The sequence below is a fragment of the Coregonus clupeaformis genome, unplaced genomic scaffold (assembly GCF_020615455.1).
Source record: "Coregonus clupeaformis isolate EN_2021a unplaced genomic scaffold, ASM2061545v1 scaf0174, whole genome shotgun sequence".
Classification (NCBI taxonomy): domain Eukaryota; kingdom Metazoa; phylum Chordata; class Actinopteri; order Salmoniformes; family Salmonidae; genus Coregonus; species Coregonus clupeaformis.
In genome coordinates this window covers 260,054-281,284 of record NW_025533629.1, presented here as the reverse complement: position 1 = coordinate 281,284, position 21,231 = coordinate 260,054, and the positions used below count along the sequence as shown (strand labels likewise).

At 47.5% G+C, this 21,231-nt stretch overlaps 1 pseudogene; it reads left to right on the top strand.

The window, feature by feature from the left end:
* The window catches only part of LOC123483965, a 37,563-nt pseudogene extending 17,038 nt beyond the window's left edge, over positions 1 to 20,525 (top strand).
* Positions 20,526 to 21,231: the final 706 nt, after the last annotated feature.

The following is a 21,231-nucleotide window of genomic DNA, read 5'->3' as shown; positions in this document are numbered from 1 at the left end:
ATGTGACTGTGTTGTGGTGCTCCAGCCCATACAGTATGTGGTCCTTATAGGTCTAGTATTGCACAGGACTGTGGGGAATTGTACACAGTCACTAAAACACACACTCATTAAAACACACACTTACTAAAACATACACATGCATTCACTCTCTCTCTCTCTCTCTCTCTCTCTCTCTCTCTCTCTCTCTCTCTCTCTCTCTCTCTCTCTCTCTCTCTCTCTCTCTCTCTCTCTCTCTCTCTCTCTCTCTCTCTCTCTCTCATCAGAGTATGATCTCTGCCATAGTCAACAGCTCGTACTATGCCAACGTGTCCACCTCCAAGTGCCAGGAGTTTGGGCCGCTGGTACAAGAAGTACAAAAGGATTCAAGGTGAGGTGTGTCCCCTCTTGGCTCCCGTAACCGTACACACCCGCACAGGGACAATACAATGTCATTAGCACCTTCCTCTATGCCTCTCCCTCTATAACATTGCCTGTCATTCGGTTGGGATCCTAACGTCGTCTCTCCCTCTATAACATTGCCTGTCATTGGCTGGTATCCTAACTGTAATTCCTTGAGTTTACCCAAGTGTTGGGCCCTTCTTTCAGCAGACAGTTATTATTGGCTCTTGAGTAGTGTCGGCTCAAGCTTTTTGGGGGCCTAAGGCAGACTTGATTGTGGGGGCCACCTCCCGCGTTAAAGGAAAAATCAGCTAAAAAACTATATTTTGGGACTGTACTAACAGTGGACTAATGAAAACAAAACCAAAAGATAGTTTTGGAGCTGATTTGTCCTTTAAGGCCATACACACAGTCTGCTTATGGGGATACAGCACTGCCTTGAACAGGCCTCTGAGATGTGGGTTAACTAAACTGCAAACCCCCGAGCTAGCCAGTTGCTTCAATCCTGAGATGACCTCAGCAGTAAGAGTACTGATACTTAGGGGGTTGGGGGCATTAGACAGACAGCTCTATAGAGACCATATACAGCAGTAACAGTACTGATACTTAGGGGGGGGGGGGGCATTAGACAGACAGCTCTATAGAGACCATATACAGCAGTAACAGTACTGATACTTAGGGGGGGTGGGGGCATTAGACAGACAGCTCTATAGAGACCATATACAGCAGTAACAGTACTGATACTTAGGGGGGGTGGGGGCATTAGACAGACAGCTCTATAGAGACCATATACAGCAGTAACAGTACTGATACTTAGGGGGGGGGGGCATTAGACAGACAGCTCTATAGAGACCATATACAGCAGTAACAGTACTGATACTTAGGGGGGGTGGGGGCATTAGACAGACAGCTCTATAGAGACCATATACAGCAGTAACAGTACTGATACTTAGGGGGGGGGGGGCATTAGACAGACAGCTCTATAGAGACCATATACAGCAGTAACAGTACTGATACTTAGGGGGTGGGGGCATTAGACAGACAGCTCTATAGAGACCATATACAGCAGTAACAGTACTGATACTTAGGGGGTGGGGGCATTAGACAGACAGCTCTATAGAGACCATATACAGCAGTAACAGTACTGATACTTAGGGGGGTGGGGGCATTAGACAGACAGCTCTATAGAGACCATATACAGCAGTAACAGTACTGATACTTAGGGGGTGGGGGCATTAGACAGACAGCTCTATAGAGACCATATACAGCAGTAACAGTACTGATACTTAGGGGGGTGGGGGCATTAGACATGGTATTAGAGACAGCTCTATAGAGACCCCACCATGATGCATGGTATTAGAGACAGCTCTATAGAGACCCCACCATGATGCATGGTATTAGATACAGCTCTATAGAGACTAGAGACCCCACCATGATGCATGGTATTAGAGACAGCTCTATAGAGACCCACCATGATGCATGGTATTAGAGACAGCTCTATAGAGACCCCACCATGATGCATGGTATTAGAGACAGCTCTATAGAGACCCCACCATGATGCATGGTATTAGAGACAGCTCTATAGAGACCAGAGACCCACCATGATGCATGGTATTAGAGACAGCTCTATAGAGACCCCACCATGATGCATGGTATTAGAGACTGCTCTATAGAGACTAGAGACCCCACCATGATGCATGGTATTAGAGACAGCTCAATAGCGACCCCACCATGATGCATGGTATTAGAGACAGCTCTATAGAGACCCCACCATGATGCATGGTATTAGAGACAGCTCTATAGAGACTAGAGACCCCACCATGATGCATGGTATTAGAGACAGCTCTATAGAGACTAGAGACCCCACCATGATGCATGGTATTAGAGACAGCTCTATAGAGACCAGAGACCCCACCATGATGCATGGTATTAGAGACAGCTCTATAGAGACTCCACCATGATGCATGGTATTAGAGACAGCTCTATAGAGACTAGAGACCCCACCATGATGCATGGTTATTAGAGACAGCTCTATAGAGACTCCACCATGATGCATGGTATTAGAGACAGCTCTATAGAGACTAGAGACCCCACCATGATGCATGGTATTAGAGACAGCTCTATAGAGACCCCACCATGATGCATGGTATTAGAGACAGCTCTATAGAGACCCCCACCATGATGCATGGTATTAGAGACAGCTCTATAGAGACTAGAGATCCCACCATGATGCATGGTATTAGAGACAGCTCTATAGAGACCCCACCATGATGCATGGTATCAGAGACAGCTCTATAGAGACCCCCACCATGATGCATGGTATTAGAGACAGCTCTATAGAGACTAGAGACCCGCCACCATGATGCATGGTATTAGAGACAGCTCTATAGGAGACCCCCACCATGATGCATGGTATTAGAGACAGCTCTATAGAGACTAGAGACCCCACCATGATGCATGGTATTAGAGACAGCTCTATAGAGACCCCACCATGATGCATGGTATTAGAGACAGCTCTATAGAGACCCCACCATGATGCATGGTATTAGAGACAGCTCTATAGAGACCAGAGACCCCACCATGATGCATGGTATTAGAGACAGCTCTATAGAGACTAGAGACCCCACCATGATGCATGGTATTAGGAGACTGCTCTATAGAGACTAGAGACCCCACCATGATGCATGGTATTAGAGACTGCTCTATAGAGACTAGAGACCCCACCATGATGCATGGTATTAGAGACAGCTCTATAAGCGACCCCCACCATGATGCATGGTATTAGAGACAGCTCTATAGAGACCCCACCATGATGCATGGTATTAGAGACAGCTCTATAGAGACCCCACCATGATGCATGGTATTAGAGACAGCTCTATAGAGACTAGAGACCCCACCATGATGCATGGTATTAGAGACAGCTCTATAGAGACCCCACCATGATGCATGGTATTAGAGACAGCTCTATAGAGACCCCACCATGATGCATGGTATTAGAGACAGCTCTATAGAGACCAGAGACCCCACCATGATGCATGGTATTAGAGACTGCTCTATAGAGACTAGAGACCCCACCATGATGCATGGTATTAGAGACAGCTCTATAGCGACCCCACCATGATGCATGGTATTAGAGACAGCTCTATAGAGACCCCCACCATGATGCATGGTATTAGAGACAGCTCTATAGAGACCCCACCATGATGCATGGTATTAGAGAACAGCTCTATAGAGACTAGAGACCCCACCATGATGCATGGTATTAGAGACAGCTCTATAGAGACCCCACCATGATGCATGGTATTAGAGACAGCTCTATAGAGACCCCACCATGATGCATGGTATTAGAGACAGCTCTATAGAGACTAGAGACCCCACCATGATGCATGGTATTAGAGACAGCTCTATAGAGACCCCACCATGATGCATGGTATTAGAGACAGCTCTATAGAGACCCCACCATGATGCATGGTATTAGAGACAGCTCTATAGAGACCCCACCATGATGCATGGTATTAGAGACTGCTCTATAGAGACTAGAGACCCCACCATGATGCATGGTATTAGAGACAGCTCAATAGCGACCCCACCATGATGCATGGTATTAGAGACAGCTCTATAGAGACCAGAGACCCCACCATGATGCATGGTATTAGAGACAGCTCTATAGAGACCAGAGACCCCACCATGATGCATGGTATTAGATACAGCTCTATAGAGACCCCACCATGATGCATGGTATTAGAGACAGCTCTATAGAGACCCCCACCATGATGCATGGTATTAGAGACAGCTCTATAGAGACTAGAGACCCCACCATGATGCATGGTATTAGAGACAGCTCTATAGAGACCAGAGACCCCACCATGATGCATGGTATTAGAGACAGCTCTATAGAGACCCCACCATGATGCATGGTATTAGAGACAGCTCTATAGAGACCAGAGACCCCACCATGATGCATGGTATTAGAGACAGCTCTATAGAGACCCCACCATGATGCATGGTATTAGAGACAGCTCTATAGAGACCCCACCATGATGCATGGTATTAGAGACAGCTCTATAGAGACTAGAGACCCCACCATGATGCATGGTATTAGAGACAGCTCTATAGAGACCCCCACCATGATGCATGGTATTAGAGACAGCTCTATAGAGACCCCACCATGATGCATGGTATTAGAGACAGCTCTATAGAGACCAGAGACCCCACCATGATGCATGGTATTAGAGACAGCTCTATGAGACCAGAGACCCCACCATGATGCATGGTATTAGAGACAGCTCTATAGAGACCAGAGACCCCACCATGATGCATGGTATTAGAGACAGCTCTATAGAGACTAGAGACTCCACCATGATGCATGGTTCACATAATCATTTAATGTCACCCTTAATATAGCAGAGAAAACCAAACACTGTCAGCCTCTAATCAGAAGCAGCCGCCAGCCACTCCACACTGGGAGATCCCTTTACACACACACGCAGGGGCATGGGCACACACACACACACACACACACAAACACACACACACACAAACACACACACGCAACACATACAGAGTGCATGCACACACATGGACGCACAAACACGACGAACACGACGACACACATGCACTCCACACACACACTCTTCGACCTCATAGCAGACCATGTACCCCCTCCTTTCTCCCTCCTCCCTGTTTAACGGTGTCATTCCAACATGGAGGCAGATCAAAGTTGACACCAGACCACAAACACAGAGAAAGTGGGAGAGTGAGATAAATGGTGCCTGTGGTCTGACAGGGAGGGAGAGAGGGAGGGAAGGAGGAGGGAGGAGGGAATGAGGGAGGAGGGAGGGAGGGAGGGAGGGAGGGAAGGAAGGAAGGAAGGAAGGAGAAGGAAGGGGGAGGAAGAAGGAAGGAAGGAAGGAAGGAAGGAAGAGGAGGGAGGGAGGGAGGGAGGGAGGGAGGGAGGGAGGGGGGAGGGAGGGAGGGAGGGAGGGAGGAAGGAAGGAAGGGGGAGGGAGGGGAGGAGGGAAAGGTCAGGTTCCCTACAGCCTATAGTATTAGTTTTGTACTGTTTTGCTCTGCGCCCCACAGACAAACAGACTGTAGCCCTCCAGATGTGGTAAAACTGGGAATGGGAAGTTCCCATTGGATTAGTGTAGTTACCTCAGAATCTGATTGGAGGATCTACTTGTCAGTCTTAGGACCTTCTGTTGATGTCATTTGCATGGATGTATGGATGGATAAATGGATGGATAAAGGATGGATGTTGTTCAATGTTAGCCTACCTACTGTACCGTATAGCATAGTGTTGTTAACCAGTCTGATATATAGCATGTGACTTCACTACAGGTGAATACCTGGAGAAGATGTGGTCAGGACGGGATAAACCTAACATTAAAGGTGAGTTGGAAGGAACGTCCATTACCTGAACATCTATATAGTACCTGAACAGTATATAGATGGTATTGGGAGCTTTTCAGACATCCTCTCACCACCATGTCATCTCCAGTATATAGATGGTATTGGGAGCTCTTCAGACCTCCTCTCACCACCATGTCATCTCCAGTATATAGATGGTTTGGGAGCTTTTCAGACCTCCTCTCACCACCATGTCATCTCCAGTATATAGATGGTATTGGGAGCTCTTCAGACATCCTCTCACCACCATGTCATCTCCAGTATATAGATGGTATTGGGAGCTCTTCAGACCTCCTCTCACCACCATGTCATCTCCAGTATATAGATGGTATTGGGAGCTCTTCAGACCTCCTCTCACCACCATGTCATCTCCAGTATATAGATGGTATTGGGAGCTCTTCAGACCTCCTCTCACCACCATGTCATCTCCAGTATGTAGATGGTATTGGGAGCTCTTCAGACCTCCTCTCACCACCATGTCTGTTTGTTTGTGTATCTGCAGTGGAGAGGGACAGCATGTCAGACGTATGTGTCCTTGGACAGCGCCCCCTCTCTCACCTGACCCCCACCAACCCAGCTTGGAGGGTTACCCCTCAAGGTTGGACTAGGGGACCCCCAAACCCCCAGCCAGCAACAGGCCCTCCCCCACCCGTCTCAGCAGCACTCACCCCACAGACAGCACCACCACAGCCCCCCGCCCAGAGGCCAGCCGCCCCCTCCCGGTCCTCCGGACTCCCTCCAACCCTTACTGGGCCCGGGCGGTCTCCTCTCTCCCCAGCTCAGCCCTCAGCTGGTCAGGCAACAACTGGCCATGGCCCACCTCATCAACCAGCAGCTAGCCGTTAGCCGCCTGTTAGCCCACCAGCACAGTCCGCAGGCCCTCCACCAGCAGCAGCACCAACAGTTCCTCAACCACCCACCCATCCCACGCTCTTGCAAAGCCCCAGGAGGCCTCACTGATCCCGGGATGAATCCGTCGGCCGTGGAGGTCTGTCCGGACATCTACCATCAGGTCAGAGAGGAGCTGAAGAGGGCCAGCGTCTCTCAGGCTGTGTTCGCCAGGGTGGCCTTCAACCGCACACAGGTGAGACATCTACCTCCACTTCTACTTCCATTACTAACCACTCCTGAGACCACCACTTAAGTCCAATTTTCACTTAATCTCCCATTGACATCAATGCGTCAATGATTCGCCCCTATAACTGGAAGGAGTGGCTGTGGTTCTGACTTTTCGGGATCTTTAGTCCACAGCACTAAAAGATCCGGAGCCCCCGAAAGCTTCTGCACAGAGATCAGGCTACTCAGGCCAATGGTTTTGGTGTTGTTTAATAAAGTTAGATCAAAGCTGAATCAATGTCTGCCAGATCACATAAGGATCACAGTATTCTACATAACACAACCCAATATAATAGCATAGTATAACTTTACTCAACAACGTGCCACTAGGCAAAATACACAGGTAGTCTATGCTGCAGTTAGTTAACACCATCTGCTCTGAGATCCGTTCACTCCGTCATTCAACACAACACTGTAGGCTACTTCAAAACAACACTGTATAACTCAAGAAGATCTAAATGCATATCCCCATGAAACTGACTGAGATCAAATGGTTACTATGCAGAATGATGCTGCATGGATGTTTCACTGGTAAAACTTGAACAATTATCATGCACGATTGAATACGGTGTTGTTTTGTCTTCCAGTAACGTTACACTATGCTATTATATTGAGTTCTGTAATGTAGAATACTGTGATCATTATGGGATCTTGGAGACATTGATTCAGCTTTGATCTAACTTTATTAAACAAGCACCATTCGCCAGAGTAGCTGATACACACATGTGGTCTGCACATGCGCAGAAGCTTGGGAAGCTCTGGATCTTTGAGTCCAGCGGACTAAAGATCCCCGAAAAAGTCGGATCCACAGCCACGGCCAGAACTGTAACCACTGTAGCTTTTGAAGGGTCTCAGAGTTGGTTGTGCTATGTGTATCACACATAGCACAACTACTATGAACAACTAACAATAGACAGATTGTAACTGTAAACAGTAAACACACAAGTTACAATAGTAACATCAACTCACTTCTGTCCACACACTCCATCAGACACATCCACTTGGAGAAAGGTGGCTGTGACCTGAGCAGGCAAGAGTACTGTCAGGAGTCCGCCCGCTAGCAACCACCTGACCCTAGCAACCTATCAGTGGCCTGGTCACAGAGGTTGCTGGGAATTTGGGGACCCGGTTTGGGGACCCCCTAGTCTCTCTGGCACCGTTGGGGGATGGATGTAGTGAGCTGCATGAAGTGATAAGACTCATAGGCAGGGGAATCCGTAACACCTTTTGTATATCAGCAGTTGTCACAAAGTGCTTTTAAAGTAATCCCATATAATATCATATTGAACATCGAATTATAGAATTGTCCTCCCGAGTGGCGCAGTGGTCTAAGGCACTGCATCGCAGTGCTAGCTGTGCCACTAGAGATCCTGGTTCGAATCCAGGCTCTGTTGTAGCCGGCCGCGACCGGGAGACCCATGGGGCGGCGCACAATTGGCCCAGCGTCGTCCAGGGTAGGGGAGGGAATGGCCGGCAGGGGATGTTGGTAGAGCATGGCGTTTGCAACGCCAGGGTTGTGGGTTCGATTCCCACGGGGGGGGCCAGTATGAAAAAATTAAAAAATATATAATGTATGCACTCACTAACTGTAAGTCGCTCTGGATAAGAGCGTCTGCTAAATGACTAAAATGTAAATTAGGGATCTGCCTAAAACCCTAGCATGTAATATGAGTGTTCTGAAAGCTGACTATAACTCCTTTTCACTGATACTGACTGTTGAGAAATACACTGACATAGGGACATTCTTACCTAAAGAGAGTAGTGTAGTGTAGTGTAGTGTAGTGTAGAGTAGAGTAGTAATACAGTAATAGGGTGAAGACAAGAGGCCAGCTGACTGCCCTCATTCTACTGGAGTCTGAACAGGGAACAGATGAAAACCCTTCCTTTATATTCTTCAATGGAGCAAGTTTTCATCATCTCACGCTAACAAGGCCAGCACTCGCGCTCCTGCACTCAACATTGGTGTGTGAGAGAGAGAGAGAGAGAGCGAGAGAGAGGCAATGAGAGAATTAGAGTATGAAAGGGTACTTGGAGGATCCTTGCTAAGAGACCTGACGTTTGCAGCGCATGTTTGTGTCTTAGGGCCTGCTGTCTGAGATCCTTCGTAAAGAGGAGGACCCTCGCCAGGCCTCCCAGTCACTCCTGGTCAACCTCAAAGCTATGCAGAACTTCCTGATCCTCCACGAGAGCGAACGCGACCGCATTTACCAGGAGGAGCGTGAACGCAGCATGAACCCCAACCTCAACCTAGGCAACCTGGCCCCAACCAATCAGAACTCCAGCTCCACTGGCCAGCGACTCATTCAGGTACACATACCCAGGTGTCCTCATTTTACGTTGAATAGGAGCACTAGGGAACAGCCACATCAGACACACACATCTACAACCACACCTGGCTTTAAATAGTATTTCTATTTTCTCCTACATGAAGTGCCAGGGTGGGTGGGGTTTGCACTTTTGGGACTATTGCATTGGTTCCATTGCGTTAGGAAATCTCAATGAAGTGAAGCTTTAGAATTTGAAGGAAAACAAATACTATTCGAGCCCGGGTCTGGCTACAACCCACCGCACACCAGAGAACACAGGCCTGTGTCACTGTAGTTACATCACACACAGACCACTCCTGCCAGCACACACACAGGTAATCTCTTTAGGGACTCAGTAACCTAGGTGATTAGCCAGTCTTGCTCACTAACAACTCTCTCTTTATTTCTCTCTCCCCCCCCCCTCCTCCCTGCAGCCCAAGCCCCCCCTGGCCCAGGTCAGTGATGAGCTGCCCCTGAAGCAGGAGTCCCTGATCAACATCACCTCAGGGATCTATGATGAGATCCAGCAGGAGATGAAGAGAGCCAAGGTGTCCCAGGCCCTGTTCGCCAAGGTGGCCGCCAACAAGAGCCAGGTCAGCCTACACACATACAGTATACCAGGGGTCACCAACAAGAGCCAGGTCAGTCTACACACATACAGTATACCAGGGGTCACCAACAAGAGCCAGGTCAGTCTACACACATACAGTATACCAGGGGTCACCAACAAGAGCCAGGTCAGCCTACACACATACAGTATACCAGGGGTCACCAACAAGAGCCAGGTCAGTCTACACCCATACAGTATACCAGGGGTCACCAACAAGAGCCAGGTCAGCCTACACACATACAGTATACCAGGGGTCACCAACAAGAGCCAGGTCAGCCTACACACATACAGTATACCAGGGGGGCACCAACAAGAGCCAGGTCAGCCTACACACATACAGTATACCAGGGGTCACCAACAAGTGCCAGGTCAGCCTACACACATACAGTATACCAGGGGTCACCAACAAGAGCCAGGTCAGCCTACACACATACAGTATACCAGGGGGCACCAACAAGAGCCAGGTCAGTCTACACACATACAGTATACCAGGGGGCACCAACAAGAGCCAGGTCAGTCTACACACATACAGTATACCAGGGGGCACCAACAAGAGCCAGGTCAGTCTACACACATACAGTATACCAGGGGTCACCAACAAGAGCCAGGTCAGTCTACACACATACAGTATACCAGGGGTCACCAACAAGAGCCAGGTCAGTCTACACACATAGAGTATACTGTATATAAGTATATCATACCAATACTATACTCTAGTTCAAGTGAGAGGTGCTTAGTGGTGTTTTGTTTGAAGCGACCTAGCTAAAGGTGAATTCCTGACATCCAGTGATCAGGATGCTTAGTAAAATGTTATCTGTAAACATCCGTAACACACACACTCATGTGCATGCCCACACATGCAAACAATGCACACACACTCCCACACAATGGAGAATGTTATTTCTACTGGGTTGATGAACTGTGGTGGATTTGATGGGGGATAAGATCACATATCGGGGTATGTGGGTGGGGATGTCAAGCATGCAGTGTCTGGTTGGTACCACAGGCTGTGGTATCTGATTGTCCGCGCCTGTGGCACCATCATGTGGGCGTCCGGGGCCGGGTAGAGATAAAAGGAACGTCTGGCACGCCAGCCAAAGGAGCTGGCTTACGTGTGTGTGCTTATTGTATGTGTGTATCCTGGGTTACGGCTGTGGTTCTCAACAAATACACTCCAAATGCCTACCATCCTGAGTCCTCCTCGTGTGTTTATGTTAGGGGGACAGAGCATGTCGGGATGTGGTGGCACATGACGGAGAGGATCCACTGGAGATAGCCTTCTAGGAGAAGGGGGCTTGGGATATGTTATGATGTCTGTGCAAAGCTCATCAGAATCCGTCCTCACGGTTTGGGTTAGTGTCAGAGACAGACATCTTTGGTTCACTGTCTATGTGTGACTGGTATTTGATAAGAGAGAATGGTTTGACCTGTGAAGTCTTGTGGTCTGAGGGTTGTACATAGAGATCACATGATCACGGCTGGTCTAAGGGTTGTACATAGAGATCACATGATCACGGCTGGTCTAAGGGTTGTACATAGAGATCACATGATCACGGCTGGTCTGAGGGTTGTACATAGAGATAACATGATCACGGCTGGTCTGAGGGTTGTACATAGAGATCACATGATCACGGCTGGTCTGAGGGTTGTACATAGAGATCACATGATCACGGCTGGTCTGAGGGTTGTACATAGAGATCACATGATCACGGCTGGTTTGAGGGTTGTACATAGAGATCACATGATCACGGCTGGTCTGAGGGTTGTACATAGAGATCACATGATCAAGGCAGGAATAAGTTGTGAGGATTCTTGAGGAAGACATAAATAGACTGCTGTTGTTCTGGGGTGGTTGTAGTTTTGACTATCTAAGAAGTGCATTATAGAATAGAAAAAATGGGTTGTGTGTGTGTGTGTTTTCGCGCCCGCTAGTCTGGTCTGCGTATACACATGTGAGATACATGCTTGTGTGTCTCTGTGTGTGTGCCACTGCTGGTTTGAGGGTAGGGTCTCCTACAGGCCTGGCTCTCAGTGAGGGGTCATGGCTCAGTGACCCCATCTGGCTATGGCCCTCTCCGGAGAGATGGATGGAGGGAGGGAGGTAGAGAGGGAGCACTGAGGGTCTGGAGGAGGCTGTGTACAAACAACAGCTGGTGTCAGTGCCTGAGCCAGTCTAGCGGAGATAATCAGATCTCTCTCTCTCCCTCTCTCTCTCTCTCTCTCTCTCTCTCCCTCTCAGCCCCACATCATTTTCATCTGGAACTTGTCTTCCGCTCGTTCACCCCATCCTCTTCTTCCATGTCTCTACTCCTCTACATCTCCTTGTCCTTTCTCCCTTTACCCCCCCATCACTCTAATGCTATATGTTTAAATGACCAACAAACTTTCTCTCTCGCGTCATCCCTCCCTCTCTGTTAGGGCTGGCTGTGTGAGCTGCTGCGTTGGAAGGAGAACCCCAGCCCGGATAACCGGACTCTGTGGGAGAACCTGTGTACCATTAGAAGGTTCCTGACCCTGTCCCAGGCTGAGAGGGACATGGTGTATGAAGAGAGTCCAAGCACCACTACAGTGAGAGGCTCCACACTATCCTCCACATGTCTCCAGAACCACAGGTGAGAGGCTCCAGCATCCTCCACATGTCTCCAGAAACACAGGTGAGAGGCTCCAGCATCCTCCACATGTCTCCAGAAACACAGGTGAGAGGCTCCAGCATCCTCCACATGTCTCCAGAACCACAGGTGAGAGGCTCCAGCATCCTCCACATGTCTCCAGAAACACAGGTGAGAGGCTCCAGCATCCTCCACATGTCTCCAGAAACACAGGTGAGAGGCTCCAGCATCCTCCACATGTCTCCAGAACCACAGGTGAGAGGCTCCAGCATCCTCCACATGTCTCCAGAAACACAGGTGAGAGGCTCCAGCATCCTCCACATGTCTCCAGAAACACAGGTGAGAGGCTCCAGCATCCTCCACATGTCTCCAGAAACACAGGTGAGAGGCTCCAGCATCCTCCACATGTCTCCAGAAACACAGGTGAGAGGCTCCAGCTCCACACCATCCTCCATGTGTCTCCAGAACCACAGGTGAGAGGCCCGAGGGGAGAGGGGTCACTCCTGGCAAGTATCTCACCGGTATACGCCTTGGACGCTTCCCCCAACAAATTACTTATTGGACACAATTGCAGCTGAAGCTACAATCATAGAGTGTGCCCACAAAAAGCAAAGGAATCTTCGCCTCAGTCCCTCAAAACAATTACAGACAGATGTGAAAGACTCACAGTTAACCAGAAATAAAAGTTGATGAAGTGTGCCTTTCAGTTTCGTGATAAGCTTGTTGTATGTTGTAAGGATACTTCCCTGAGAGGGCCTAAACAATTCCATCTCTAAATTCAGACAACAATCTATTTCCTTCTACTCTCTCTCTCTCTCTCTCTCTCTCTCTCTCTCTCTCTCTCTCTCTCTCTCTCTCTCTCTCTCTCTCTCTCTCTCTCTCTCTCTCTCTCTCTCTCTCTCTCTCTCTCTCTCTCTCTCTCTCTCTCTCTCGTTCGTTCGTTCGTTCGTTGAGTACAGGATTGGACCAAGGTGCAGCGTGGTATGCGTACATGTTAGTTTATTAAATAAACACTGAACAAAACAACAAAAGCAACGTAACGTGAAGTTCTAAAGGCTAACATCAAACAAGCCAAACACACAGAAACAAGATCCCACAACATAGGTAGGCAACATGGCTGCCTAAGTCTGATCCCCAATCAGAGACAACGATCGACAGCTGCCTCTGATTGGGAACCACACCCGGCCAACATAGATATACAAACATAGAATGTACACCCTGACCAAACCAACAAGAAACAACAGGCATTAAAGGGCATGACACTCTCTCTCTCTAGCTCTCTCTCTCTATCTCTCAATTCAATTCAATTCAATTCAATTTAAGGGCTTTATTAGCATGGGAAACGTGTGTTAACATTGCCAAAGCAAGTGAAGTAGTTAGTAAACAAAAGTGAAATAAACAATAAATATTAACAGTAAACATTACACTCAGAAGTTCGAAAGAATAAAGACATTTAAAATGTCATATTATGTATATATACAGTGTTGTAACAATGTGCAAATAGTTAAAGTACAAAAGAGAAAATAAAAAAACATAATTATGGGTTGTATTTACAATGGTGTTTGTTCTTCACTGGTTGCCTTTTTCTTGTGGCAACGGGTCACAAATCTTGCTGCTGTGATGGCACACTGTGGTATTTCACCCAGTAGATAAGGGAGTTTATCAAAATTGGGTTTGTTTTCGAATTCTTTGTGGATCTGTGTAATCTGAGGGAAGTATGTTTCTCTAATATGGTCATACATTTGGCAGGAGGTCAGGAAGTGCAGCTCAGTTTCCACCTCATTTTGTGGGCAGTGTGCACATAGCCTGTCTTCTCTTGAGAGCCAGGTCTGCCTACGGCAGCCTTTCTCAATAGCAAGGCTATGCTCACTGAGTCTGTACATAGTCAAAGCTTTCCTTAAGTTTGAATCAGTCACAGTGGTCAGGTATTCTGCCACTGTGTACTCTATGTTTAGGGGCCAAATAGCATTCTAGTTTGCTCAGTTTTTTTGTTAATTCTTTCCAATTTGTCAAGTAATTCTCTTTTAGTTTTCTCATGATTTGGTTGGGTCTAATTGTGTTGCTGTCCTGAGGCTCTGAGGGGTCTGTTTGTGTTTGTGAACAGAACCCCAGGACCAGCTTGCTTAGGGGACTCTTCTTCAGGTTCATCTCTCTGTAGGTGATGGCTTTGTTATGGAAGGTTTGGGAATCGCTTCCTTTTAGGTGGTTGTAGAATTTAACGGCTCTTTTCTGGATTTTGATAATTAGCGGGTATCGGCCTAATTCTGCTCTGCATGCATTATTTGATGTCATTCGTTGTGGTTTACCCATACATCTCTGTTTTGGATAGATAGCTCTTCGTGTTGTTGTTTGTTTAGTGTTTTCCAATTTTCCCAGAAGTGGTTAGAGTCTATGGATTCTTCAATTACATTGAGCTGATTTCTGACATGCTGTTCCTTCTTTTCCGTAGTGAATTTCTGTATTGTTTTAGTGATTCACCATAGTGAAGGCGTAGGCTCAGGTTTTCTGGGTCTCTATGTTTTTGGTTGGATAGGTTTCTCAATTTCTTTCTTAGGTTTTTACATTCTTCATCAAACCATTTGTCATTGTTGTTACTTTTCTTCGGTTTTCTGTTAGAGAATTTTTAGATTTGATAGGGAAGCTGAGAGGTCAAATAAACTGTTTAGGTTTTCTACTGCCAAGTTTACACCTTCACTATTACAGTGGAACGTTTTGTCCAGGAAGTTGTCTAAAAGGGATTTAATTTGTTGTTGCCTAATTGTTTTTTTGGTAGGTTTCGACACTACTTTCCTTCCATCTATAGCATTTCTTAATATTATTCAGTTCCTTTGGTTTTGATGCCTCATTATTAAGTATTGCTCTGTTCAAGTAGACTGTGATTTTGCTGTGGTCTGATAGGGGTGTCATTGGGCTGACTGTGAACGCTCTGAGAGACTCTGGGTTGAGGTCAGTGATAAAGTAGTCTACAGTACTACTGCCAAGAGATGAGCTATAGGTGTACCTACCATAGGAGTCCCCTCGAAGCCTACCATTGACTATGTACATACCCAGCGTGCAACAGAGCTGCAGGAGTTGTGACCCGTTTTTGTTGGTTATGTTGTCGTAGTTGCACCTAGGGGGGCGTATGGGGGAGGGAATGCTGTCACCTCCAGGTAGGTGTTTGTCCCCCTGTGTACTGAGTGTGTCAGGTTCTTGTCCAGTTCTGACATTTAGGTGGCCACAGACTAGTACATGTCCCTGGGTCTGGAAATGGTTGATGTCCACCTCCAGCATGGAGAAGCTGTCTTCATTAAAGTATGGGGATTCTAGTGGGGGGATATAGGGAGCACACAGGAGGACATATTTTTCTCTGTTGAGATCATTTCCTTTTGAATTTCTAGCCAAATGTAAAATGTTCCTGTTTTGATTAATTTAATAGAGTGAGTTAGGTCTGCTCTATATCAAATTAGCATACCCCCTGAGTCCCTTACCTGTTTCACACCTGGTAGTTTGGTGGATGGGACTACCAGCTCTCTGTAACCTAGAGGGCAACCAGTGGGTCCGTCTCCTTTATACCATGTTTCTTGTAGGATGACAATGTCTGTGTTTCCAATTTCTTTGGTGAAGTCCGGGTTCCTGCTCTTTAGGCCAAAGGCAGATGACCTCAGGCCTTGGATATTCCAGGATGAGATAGTGAAGGCTTTGTGTTCCATAAAGTGTATAATGTTGTTGGTCGTGTGGTTTGGCCTCAGGCCAGTAATTGTGAGCAGAGCCTGCTGAGCATCTGGTACATGCCATTGGCTTGGGCTAGTGTAAGAGAGTGGGGGTTGGGCCTGTTTGCCTGCTCATGGCCTGGGCGTATGTGTGACTTTCATGTTGAGGCCCTCTTTGCAGGAGTGGGGGGCATGGGGTGGGTAGGAGGGGCATAGGTCTGATCTGAGGGGGCCTAAATGGGGTGTGGGCATGGTTGACTTGGGGGGGGTAATTGGTTGGGGTGGGGGTGGGGGTGTGGATGTGGCTGGTGGTGTTGTGGTCTGGATGTAGGTCCTCTCGGCGGGGGTCCTCTATTTGTAGGTCCAGGGTGGGGGGTCCCGCAGGTCTGGGAGAGTGTCTCGCTGGTCTGGGCGGGGTGTCTGTTGATCTGTTGCTCCTGTGTGAGGTGTTGGGTCTGCGGTTGAGGGCAATATCCTTTAGGGTCCGGGCGAAGGTGGGCACTGCTGCCTTGTATAGGTGGACCTGGTCGTAAAGGCTGTTCAAGTCCAGGGTGGAGTGGTGGGCCAGTTAGACATTTCGTTTTGAGGCACAGTCACGGGAAATACTTGCGTTTACCCGCTGTGTGGTAGCAGGGTAGAAGTCTTTTCGTGGTAGCAGGGTGGAGATAATCACTTGCGCGTTGGGGAAAGTAGAAGAAGCTTTTTCTATCACTCCCATTCCTGCTGTGTTCTCAGGTCGTTTGTGCCTTTGTGTATTATTATGTGGCTGCATGATCCTAGTTGGTCCTCAGACAGAAGGTCTAGGGCGGCTGGGTGTTTGGACACCTCTCTCTCTCTCTCTCTCTCTCTCTCTCTCTCTCTCTCTCTCTCTCTCTCTCTCTCTCTCTCTCTCTCTCTCTCTCTCTCTCTCTCTTCTTTTAATAAATAAGCGTCTTGGGAAGGATGTTGTGGTCACACCATGAACACATTCCTTCACTGCTCTCCTAGAATGTCTGGGACCCAAGCATGGACATAAATCTGCTAAAGATCCCAGCCTCATCCTCAGTGATGGCGCCTAGAGAGAAGAGAGGGAGGGGAATTGAGAAAAGGGAAGGAGAGAGGAGGTGGATGATAGGAGAAGTGGATATGTAAGGTAATGGGGAGAGAGAGAGAGAGAGAGAGAGAGAGAGAGAGAGAGAGAGAGAGAGAGAGAGAGAGAGAGAGAGAGAGAGAGACAGTTAGACAGTTGATAAATGGATAAGAGAGAGAAGCTACATATGATGATGATCTGGCTGTAGGCACCATAAATATGCCATAAATGATTTGGACGATATCATTCTGTGGTAAACGTTGCCAGCTCCAGGCAGACTGGGTGGTCCTGTAGATGTAATTTATCTCTCTCAGAACTACAGGGGGCTGCTTGTGGATGCTGCTGTGCTGGATGCTTTGCTCTTATCCCCATGGGCCCCTCCCCCCTCCCTCCCTCTGCCCCTCCCTCCCCAGACCCCCACCATGTCTGTACTGTACCCTTCCACACACCCCTAGGCTCCACCACACATGTGTCCCAGCTGTGCTACACACACACACACACACACACACACACACACACACACACACACACACACACACACACACACACACACACACAAACACAACACACACACACACACACACACACACTAACATAAGAACACACACACACTCACTCACAAACATATAGACAATTAATGACTCATAATCCCCACCCCCCCACACCTTCTCTCTGGTGTAGTGGAGGTGAAGTCATGCAGAAAGCTGACTTCTGATCATTACATATTAATTAGTGTGTTAGTAGGGTCTCAGAGGGTAACAACATCCCCCCAACCCCCAACCCCCTGCCTCCCCCTTCAGGGTCTGTCTGTACCCCATGGAGACCCTTCCTAATCAGGACAGATACATTATTCAGTCTCTATCATGCTTTCATACTCTCCTCACAGCTGATTGACTTTGCTTGATGAGAGTCATTTCCTCCAGAGTGTTGCTTCCATAATGACAACAGAGAAAGAAAGAACCAGGGATATTTTAGTGATGTTGTGTGTTCTGTTGGTGGGTTGATTTAGAGTTATGATATTTTAGTGATGTTGTGTGTTCTGTTGGTGGTTTGGATTGAGAGTTATAGAAGGAATGACTGGATGGATTGTTAAAGGGTTTCAAGGACAGTGGTGGGATGCCTGGGAAGTTTTCTTTTGGGGTAAAAAACTACAATTGTATCCCTCCACCATTTCTTACACTAAGTCATCCACTTCCAGTCATGTTTTTCTCCTTTAAGACATCTTAGTCATCCACTTCCAGTCATGTTTTTCTCCTTTAAAGGGGCAATCTGCAGTTGCTACATACATTTTCTGACTTTTAAATCAATGATATGTACCCATTGATTCTTGAAGAATATAACTTATAAATGCCTCATGACCTTACTTCAACTGTCGTACCCCATCAGAACCCAGAATATAAGCTTGTTTTCTCCAATGTTTGTAAACAATGTAAATGTTAACAACCACTGTATCACCTCAAAATATGGCTAAAACTATAATTTTGATATCATGGATGGTCAGTCCTTGCATCCATAGCTCTCTCTATGAATTTGAGAGTGGTAACATTTCTCCAGCACCATCCCTCAGCTTGTTACCGAAACTTCAGATTGCCCCTTTATGACATCAGAAATAGACAAGGAGGCATAAAACAACTAGCCCACACATTTCCTGCAAAAAGCAAAAGGCCTTCCCTCACCAACCCACCAAAGAGCATTTAGAAATACTCCATGGTCTGGCCTAACCTCAATATTATTTGAAACATACCATGTTATTATTGAAGGGGGGGGAATAATTACTATTATCTTTATTTAGGTCCTTTAATTTCCCCGGACCACAGATTTATGGGCGCAGCATTCCAGTGTTTGGGTGTTCAGGCACCCCGCCCTTCTAATAGCCCCAGGAGAGGGGAGTGTGACGGGCCTGGGACCTCTCTGTCTGGTCAATGTGATCTCAGCTTTAGTACCACACGTTCCAAGCAACCCCCTAGGATGTTAAAGAAACAGGCTGAGAGGGGGGAGTTGTTGTTGTTGTTGTTTATGAGGTTTTAGGGAACTCTCTGGTCAATGGGATCTCAGCTCTAGTACCAGCACACTTATGTTGTTTGAATAGTTTTTCAGTTTATTATATGAATGTACAGATTGTGTTGTCAGACATATAGTTAGAATATGGACTGATTATTACTTAGAGTATAGACTGATTATTACTCAGAGTATGTGGACTGATTTCCTATGTTGACAGTCTGCTCTGATGGGATTCAACATGACACCTCCTCTTTTTCTCCGCAGGCTGTGCACAGGCAGCCCTTCCCTCCTAGGAAGGCCCCATCTCCATCTCACATGCGGGACCCATCCCCTCTACCCACTCCCATGCCTGGCCCCAGGGGCCACAACTCAGATGGGACTCAAGGCAGAGACAACGGCAGCGTGAGTGGCAGCTCCAGTGGTGGATCCAAAAAGCTGCGGTCGCGTACCCGGATCTCCCTGGAGGCTCTGGCCATCCTGCAGAGCTTCATCGGTGACGTGGGCCTCTACCCTGACCAGGAGGCTATCCACACCCTGTCGGCCCAGCTGGACCTGCCCAAGCACACCCTGGTCAAGTTCTTCCAGAACCAGCGCTACCACGTCAAGCACCACAACAGCACCACCCAGATGAGCGATGCAGGGGAGGGGGAGGCGTGGGAGGAGAGGGACGGTGAGGGGGTGGAAGGGACTGAGTACCGCGACGAGGAGCTGCTCTCTGGGTCGGAGGGTTCAGACGTGGCTGAGTCCAGCGAGGACGGGCGGGGTGGTTCCGAGGAGACTTACAGAACAGAGGGAAGAGGAGGAGTGGAAGGAGAGGAGGAGAAGGAGGACCAGGACCAGGGCAAAGCCTCAGGCCCCCGGCCCACCTCCCTACCCCCCTATAGGTCCCCGAAGAGTCCCCCTGACTCTGGAGAGCACCATAGATAACCCCCTCGGACCACGGAGGAGGGAAGGACAGACAGACAAGTCCAGGACAGAGGGATGGAGGGAGGACGACACAGACAGAACAGTAATGAGAAAGAATGTGTCTGGTACGGAAGCCCATGAGGATGGCTTTTGGGTAGAGGAGAGCCCTACCACACCACAGTGGATGTGGGTACAGGTCAGGACCTATGGAGGTAGACAGGCAGGGGTGGTGAAAAGACAACAGAGTACCTCAGAATGAGAGAAGAGATGCACTCTGGGTAATGAAGTCATAGACAGGCTGCTGTTAGAACATGATTCATTGTAGTCGGAAAAAAACCTTCCAAAGTGTTTAGAAAATGAAAATGGTTTCATTTATTAAATGGGCCACAAGGATGATTACAATGAAGGCATAGTTATGTGTTTCAAGCACGTCCCCTTCATCACAGAGTCTGTTGTTGTATTCTTAGAGCAGTGCCCTGAGATACTGTACAGTATGTGAACATTTTTTTCTGATTGGTTATCCTATGAACGTTCCTATAATGTCTGGAAAATCCTTGCATTGGCTGTGTGTAATGCAGTCAGTCTCCCTCAACGTCGACAAATCTTTCCCATTTCACCATCCCACCAGCACTTAAATCAAAACCATATTTATTGTTCTTGTAATAATCTAAGTTTATTGTCGTCATTATGGCTGTTATTATTATTTTCTATTTGATATCGATGATGTGTTGCTTTCTGTGTGTGAGATACATTCACAAAGCATCTCCAAGTAGGAGTGCTGATCTCAGATCAGTTTAGCCTTTTACATCATAGTGAATAAGATTACATGGACAGGGGGAACCTGATCCTAGATCAGCACTCTCAGACTTTTTTTGAATACGGGCCATTGTGAGGGAGAAGAACGCTTTCAAATGAAGTTGTTACTGAACTGAGTGTACGTCCCTAGATGTACTGTATGTTGATCGATGATCTGCTTACTGTTTCCAAAACAAACTGTGACAGTCAAATCCAACCAATAAATGTACTTCTGAAAACAACTGTTGCCAGGTGAAACCTAATGTTGAATCTCCTTTTGTAAACTGGCTAAAATCAACATCTGTTTGGTTAATGAGTAAGTGTGGGTGAGAGGGCTAGA